The sequence below is a fragment of the Acyrthosiphon pisum genome, unplaced genomic scaffold, assembly GCF_005508785.2.
Source record: "Acyrthosiphon pisum isolate AL4f unplaced genomic scaffold, pea_aphid_22Mar2018_4r6ur Scaffold_20865;HRSCAF=22350, whole genome shotgun sequence".
NCBI classification, from domain to species: domain Eukaryota; kingdom Metazoa; phylum Arthropoda; class Insecta; order Hemiptera; family Aphididae; genus Acyrthosiphon; species Acyrthosiphon pisum.
Genome location: NW_021770268.1, coordinates 23,520 through 32,275, shown reverse-complemented (window position 1 = coordinate 32,275; position 8,756 = coordinate 23,520).

The following is an 8,756-nucleotide window of genomic DNA, read 5'->3' as shown; positions in this document are numbered from 1 at the left end:
AACTTTTCACCAGCTGAGGTCATGCAATGTTTCTTATTGTTAGCTACAAATATTTAAGAAGACATTGTAGTACATATTTAAATGTCTACGCGTAGCAGAAAATTAATATTTTATTTAAAATTATAAAAACTCACATTGTTTTTGATGACTGTTATTAAATACTAATTTTGGATTTTTAGATGTTGTTCTTAGCATTTTTGTTGAGTTTAAAGGAGACCAGGTTGAATTGTTTTGATTATTATCTGATAAAAAAATTAAAGTTCTACACATTTTATTTTTGTTTAATATTTTAATCTAGACCTACATTGCTCTTGATTTTCATCTGTAAAAATACATGACTCTTTATTTAAATGTGTATCGACTATATCTATCTCTTCTAATGAAGAGGATGTATTTGGTGGAAATTCTTTGATTACTATAAATCATAAATGTATTAATATTAATTATTAATTATATATATCACAATGTTCATAATATAATATTATGAAGTAAATGAGCACAGAAATAATAATAATTACGATTAGTAAACGACAAAGGTTCATGCGTTGATGGCGCATTATCATCAAGCTCCTCTCCATTTACAACATATTCTTCAACACAATCGTCCGTACTTGTTTCTTGTATTGTGATGAATTTTTGTTCATAGAAATAAATTGGAAAATAATGCATTAAACAAATATTTTCATCATATTGTCAATAAATTTTAATATATTATACATTTATTTTCAATAACATTTTTCAGGCTTATCTCATTCTAATAGTTTTAGATTCTGAGCGGAGCAAGGAAGCTAGTGGTTTTACAATGGTGTTTGTTATTTTTTTTTTATATACTGTATACAAAATTTCTACCAGAAGGAGTGCTTCGATTTCAACATATAGCACCTTAATTTTTAGCAAATTAGATCAAGATGGTACTTTGGATAGGTCATTTTTCGATTTTATCAATAGGTAGTTAATTAATGCCTTTGAAAAATTACTAAAAACGCTAAAAATGGGATTTTAATTTCTAACACTTTGTTTATCATCATAGAAACGAATTAATAATTATAGTATTATAATATTAATTCAACTTATACATGATATAATAAATAATAACAATATAAAACAACCAGACTGACAAACCGTCTCCGCTCAGAATCAATTTTATTATATAATCATTGAAATCAGGTCAAATACAATCCATTATACAATGACCCACTTGTAACCTACTGTACAGCAGAGCGACATCCACTTACCTGCTTTTTTTTTTTTATATTTGAAATAATTTACAATTTATACAACGTTAAGTACAATAAGCAAATTTGATATTTAGTGGTAAGTGACAGGAGATTTTAAAATTTATGGGCAGGCACTCAGCAGCACCATCCGGCTGGGAACATATTAAGTATCAAGGGTTTTTTTTTATTTTAGTAGGTCTCTAGGCCACTGTCTTTTGAGTCTTCTACATACATACCAGGAAGTTGTTTTATTAATGGGTTACTGTGAGAGGTTGAGTTGGTGTGATATTTAAAGTAATATAATTTTGCTAATTGAGTGTACAAGTTTTTTTATCCGGGGAGCTGGATATGATATCGACTGTTCTGTGTAATGTCGAGTGTTTTGGTCTGAATCCAAATGATGTGTGTGGTGTTATGTTTTTTGAAGAAGCAAGAGGAAGGAGTCTTTTTAAAAGAATTTTCTCAAATATTTTAGAAAAGGTTGGGAGAAGACTTATGGGTCTGTATGAAGCAGGATCTTGTGGTGGTATTTTAATAGTTCTAAAAGAATATAAGAATACAAATTATTGCATTAATTTTAAGCTGTTAAAAATAAAAACAAAATAGGTAATGTATGTTAATATTACTCAAATAGCACATAATCAGCAAATAAATGATAATTTATTAGGTATCCCAAATTCTAATGGTGGTTATTAATTAGAATTAAAGCTATGTCTCACCAGCATTTTCTTTCCATATTTATCTAACAAGTATAATAGAATGAAAAAAAAAAAATTTAGAATAGTGTTAATGTTTAACCAATAAATTATAGCCAATAGGACTTAACATTTTACAAAGGAGAGAAGAAATGTTTACAGTAGGAGTGTAGGACATTATAGAATAATATATAATAAATTGTATTTATTAATAGGAGTAGAAAGGAGTAGGAACTTACGAATTGGAACATCGCTATCAAAAGTACAAGGTAAACCTTCCGCTGATATTTTGATTATAGAATACAATTCATTTTCCAAATCACTTTGGGCTTCATATTGTTTCACATGTGGTCCACCGCCAGTTTCAAACAAAGTTTTTTTAGACCCCCTAAGCATTTTCTTAATGCTTTCATACTTTTGATTTAGGTTAGTGGGATCTCTCGGCTATAATAAGTAGGATTTCGATTAAACAAAATAATAACTAAAATAACTTTTAAAGTAAGAATTTTAGTAAATAAATATTAATATAGAATACTATTCTAATTTCTAAGACAATAACAATATTAAGGTTTAAGTGAACATTAATCAGAACCAATTTTCAACCTAGATAGCTCCTTCAACATTGATAATTGGGGTATTTTTTTAACATATATATGTTTTTAGGCTGGATACAACTTTTTATTTTGAGTCAGATTTTTCGTAGTTTTTTTTATATATGTAAACTGTTTGCACAAAAATAAAAAAACACATCATTGTAAAATCAATAAATTCAGTGCCAGGTATCAAAAAAGTACAAAAAAATGTTATGTACAATACATGATTGTTGAGTAAAATTGAGAAAAACTAAATGTAGGTCAGAGGGCATTTAAGTCAGGAACAACAAAATTATATAGTTATGCGCGCTGACATTTATTAAATCTTATTATGAAAAGTTATTACACTTATATATATATTAAATAATTAACACACAACACTTCTCGCCAGTATCCCGCCACTATCGAGACCACCTGGCATAAAATACTAATAATTAATACTCAAATACAATTAAAAAAAAACGACGAGCACCACGGCCTACTGTATCGCCGAATGTCGCTGGACTACTACTACTACTAACGGCTGTCGGCTAGGCGTAAATAAATAATAATGATGATAATAATAATAATAATAATAATAATAATAATAATAATAATAGTGGCCGTTCGGGGAATATCCCACTACAACTCGGCCTTCCTGACAATATTGATCGACCTCGATCATGGTCTTATTCTATACAATTTATAATAATAACAAAATAATAATTAAAATGTTTACATAACACTAAAAAAAAAAAAATAAAATAAAATAAACAATACCTATATATATAATAAATAAAGTATACAATTACAAATTAAAATAATTATTAGTCATTTTTCTTAAATGTAACCCAGGGTTTTATGTCTCGGGCAGCAATAACGGTATTTAAGGGTATTTGTGTTACTTGATATCCGTCAATATCAGCCACAACATATCTATCGTTGGGTAATATTTTAAGTATCTTATATGGTCCCTTAAATTTTGGTATAAGTTTTTTACATGTATTTGGAGTTGTATCAACGTTTTTTACCATAACATAGTCACCTATAGAATAAGTATTGGCTTGTTTATGTTTAGCATCATAGTAGGCTTTATTTTTTAATTGGTTTTGTCGTGTAATATCAAATGCGTTTTGTCTAGTTGTTTCAAATTCTCTATCGTTGTCATTTTCGTTTAATGTTTCTAAATAAATTTTTATATAGTCATTAGTGTTTCCTACTTGATTCATACCAAAAAGAAGTTTACTTGGTGTATTGTTGATAGATCTATTGTGAGTATTATTTATTGCAAATTGTATCTTATTTAGATGTTCGTTCCAATTCTGGCTATGTTCATGCATCAACTTAGATAGCATTACCGTGAGACTACGATTATATCGCTCTACTTGGCCATTTGACTGCGGCGATCCTACTGCAGTCATAATATGTTTAATTTCATGTTGTTCACAAAATTCTCGGAAAACGTCAGATCGAAAGCACGATCCGCGATCGGATATAATTTTAACTGGCTTACTGTAGTATGAAAAATATTGTACTAGTTTTAAACAGGTCTCTTTAGTGGTGACAGAACGAACGGGATATAAAATCAGAAATTTACTAAAAGCGTCTACAACGACTAGAATATACCTAAAACGATTTTTTGTTTTATTGAGCGGGCCGTAATGATCGATGTGAATAGTTTGGAATGGCTTATTGTCCTTGTCGATTATGTTTAACAATCCTTCTACTTTCCCTTCCTTGGGAGAAAATATAATACATTTCAAGCAATTATTTATGTATTTTTTTACATGTTCAGCCAACTTCGGGAACCAATAAACTTGTTTTATAAATTCTATTGTACGATTAACACCAATGTGACACATATCATCGTGACATGTTCGGATTATTTGTTCATACATACCAGCTGGAACATAGAACAAAAGTCTGTTGCCGTGTTTCCTATACACTAACCCATTACGCATCTCAAATAAGGGGTGTTCCGATTTTTCGAGTATTTTAATTAAATTTTTAATTTCGGGGTCAGTACTTTGCCTAATAGCGAGTGTCTGGTTAAAAGTACATCCTTCCAATACCAATATGTGTCGACAACGACTTAATGCATCCACGTGTTGCATTTTTGACCCAGGACGGTGTTCTATCTCATACGAATAATTTTGTAGAAATAACGCCCACCTTGCAATACGCGGGTTGATATCTTTTTTACGTAAAGTTAATGTAACGCTGTTGCAATCAGTAACAATCTTAAAGTGGACACCTTGTAAATAAATATGAAATCGTTTAACAGCATTAACTATCGCTAACATTTCGAGTTCGTAACTGTGGTATCTAGATTCTACGTCAGTGGTTCGATGGCTATAATAGAAAACAGGGTGGAAATTATTATCATTTTGTTGTTGCAGCAATATTGCACCATACCCTTGACTACTTGCGTCACAATGTAATTCGGTTTGAGCGTTAGGGTCATAAATTGATAAGAGTGGTTGAGCATTAAGTTTGGATTTAATAATATCGAATGATTTTAGTTGTTCCTCCCCAAATTCATAAATAACATTTTTTTTTAATAATTTATATAATGGTTGGGTTAATAACGCAAAGTTTGGGATGAATCGCCGGAAGTAAGATGCAAGTCCGATAAAACTATGGAGTTCTTTTTGATTCGACGGTATAGGGTAATTATCAATAATAGCAACGTTTTTTGGGTTTGGCTGAATGCCGTCAGCATTAACACGGTAACCTAAATAAATAACTTCGGATTTTAAAAATTGAGTTTTATCTAAGCGAATTTCCAATTTTTTGTTTTTCATGGTGGTTAATATTCTAGCTAATATATCGAGATGCTCGTCTATTGTTTCAGTGGCCACCATAATGTCGTCAAAATAAACAATTACTTCTTTTTTTCTGATAAATTCGTCAAAAATATTTTTAATAAATCTACTAAAACAAGCAGGACCCGTCGCTAAACCAAATGGCAATTTTAAGTATTCAAATTGTCCTAGTGGAGTTGTAAAGGAAGTATATTTTATTGAATCTCTAGCTACATAAATATGATGAAATCCGTCTTTTAAATCAAAACAAGTAAAATATTTTTTCCCACGGAGTAAATCCAGATTATCGTCAATTAACGGCAATGGATACCTATCCTTTACAATATGTTTATTGAGCTCGCGATAGTCGACACAAAGTCGCAGATCTCCATTTTTTTTCTTTACAAGAACAATCGGGCTACTATATTCGGACGTACTCGGACGTATAATGTGTTTTTTTAGCATGTCATCAAGTATTATTTGTAATTTTTCTTTTTCATAAAATGATAATCGTCGTGGACGGAAATAAAAAGAATTATGTGCTTTTAGCTGTATATGCATTTCAGGGAGGTCATCATCAATATCCTGTGCACAATGTTTAACATAATTATTAATATAAATTCGTTTTACACTGGTAATAACGTCATTACTTAATTTATCATTTATATTCAAGTCAATGTCAAGTTCACTATAATTATTCAAGTCAAAATCTAAAGATAATATTTCGTTAAATGGAACGTTGTCAGTTTGTTTAAAAGTGATAATAAATTGTCCATCTATTACTGATAAGTTAACTCGAGGGTGTGCAAGAAAATTCCGTCCTAACAGACAATCAGTTTGAATTGTGCTATCAGGTACTACTTTAAAGTTCAAATTTATTGGTGTATCAAGATCGACATGGTGTAAATCAGCAAAAAATTCATCAATAATGTTAAGCATAGAACCATTTATACCAATTAAACCTGAGGGAGGTGGTTTAATACCAGATGTATACGAGACTACCATTAATTTAAGGAGGCTAACAGGGCTACCTGTGTCTATAAGAGCAGTTATGCTAGAACAATTACCATTAGGATACATAATTTTGGCACTTAATGTATATGGGGGTACAATATCTTGGGGGGGTCTTTCCAATATTGACACATTCTCACCATGATCACTCGTCTGACTGGCTGGATGTTGGTTACTTCTATTCTGTGGACAATCTCGTGCTAGATGTCCATGACCATTGCACCGGAAACAGGATCGTTTTTCACTTCGTTGTACCTTGGCTGTGCACGCTGGAGCAATATGACCTTTTATACCACACCGATGGCATGTGACGTTGGACATATCCTTCGGTACACTGGACTTCATCTCAGGTGGTAAACGTTGAACGGTATCATGGTTCTTAACATCTGTGCGACGGTTGAATGAAAAACCATTGTTCTTATTGAACGATTCTGTAGTTTCTGCCGACCGAAATCGACTAGACCTTGCATTTCGCAAATTATTATACGATTTTATATCTGTCAATAAATCATCTTCACTCATATGAGTTCGAGCCATGAGGTAATTACACATATCGTGATAATATAATCCCTCAATTATTTGCATTTTAACTTCTTGAAACGGCAATAAAATCTCGCGACATAACCGAGCTTTGTGGTGGAAGTACTCAATAACACATTCACCTTTCAACTGAACACGACTAGACATTATTTTTACACGATCAACAGTACATTGCTCATGTCCCACAAAAGTGGTAGTAAATTGATCAACAAAACTAGTCCAGTTCGAAAAAGTACGGCCGACGTACCAATTATGGGATGGGCCTATGAGCTTCGACCGAACTGTTTCTAATTTAAAATTATCAGGCCAATTGTGTAATTTTGCTACACTCTCAATCGACTGTAACCATGCTCGAGCCTCCGCGTTAGACTCACGTCCGGAAAAATCAGTAAGTGAATGATTAAAATCTGGCATAACATAGTAACCATTATTATTGGGTACACATGACTGCACAAGCGGTGGTGTGCTATCATTTACCAATCTTGACAACAACACTTTGTTTTGTTCCATTAGCGATAACAGTGCATTGGTTAATAACTGATTGTCAACTGGTACTGGGTGCGACTGTGGTAACACTGACGATGGTCGTTGAGAATCGGTATCTTCATTCGCTCGATTATTCACTGACGTTATGACGTCACTAGAACTGGGTAAAACCGAACCATTACGCAATCGTCTCGGCGACAAAACCTCGTGACCAGCTTTAGATGTTGAAGCCGAATTTTCGCCCATTTTCGACTTATAACGAAATAATACACACTTACGTTTTAATTTCGAAACACCTTGAATTCAAATACTCCCCAAACGAATTCCACTTCTGAATTTGTAGGTCAGAGGGCATTTAAGTCAGGAACAACAAAATTATATAGTTATGCGCGCTGACATTTATTAAATCTTATTATGAAAAGTTATTACACTTATATATATATTAAATAATTAACACACAACACTTCTCGCCAGTATCCCGCCACTATCGAGACCACCTGGCATAAAATACTAATAATTAATACTCAAATACAATTAAAAAAAAACGACGAGCACCACGGCCTACTGTATCGCCGAATGTCGCTGGACTACTACTACTACTAACGGCTGTCGGCTAGGCGTAAATAAATAATAATGATGATAATAATAATAATAATAATAATAATAATAATAATAATAATAATAGTGGCCGTTCGGGGAATATCCCACTACATAAAATATATTATAATCTATTTTATAAAAAATATTACGTACACAGCCAAGTGTTGCAGCATTATATTTTTCGGCAATACCGATCCACGCTAGGTTTTTGTCGTTCCATGACACGGCATTTGACTCCTTATTCTCCAAAACTCTTTTTTTTTGAAGTGCAAACTTCAACAATAATTCCTTCTCACTAAAGGAAAAATTAGTCGACCTTACTCGTTTTTTAATGAGTGAAGCTGATCTTTTTTCCATAATCAATAGATTTATACAGTATACGTATTTATTATGACGAATATACTATTAAAATAATTAAAAATATTAATTAATAATTATAAGTTATTAATATATGAACTCAAAAATGTGAAAAAAATATTTAAACAGGCAATTGGCAAATGGGCAATACCTAGGCTACCTATAGTTATCTAAAAATGATGATAATTCAATAAAATATAATGATAACAGTAATTTTGATCAATCACGAGAGTGACTTCTTGTACCAAAGTAATTAATATCCACTATCAATTCCTTAACTTCTAGTTAATTATCTAGGAGATAACTATCTGAAGGATTACTACTGATAAACGGAAAGCAGCATAATCATAACTTTATCTGCCAAATAAATTTATCCAACAGTTACTTATCTAGCAGTTAGTGATACTACTGAAAAACCGGGCCTAAATAATATTAATTAATAATATTATATTCATATCAATAAACCATAACACC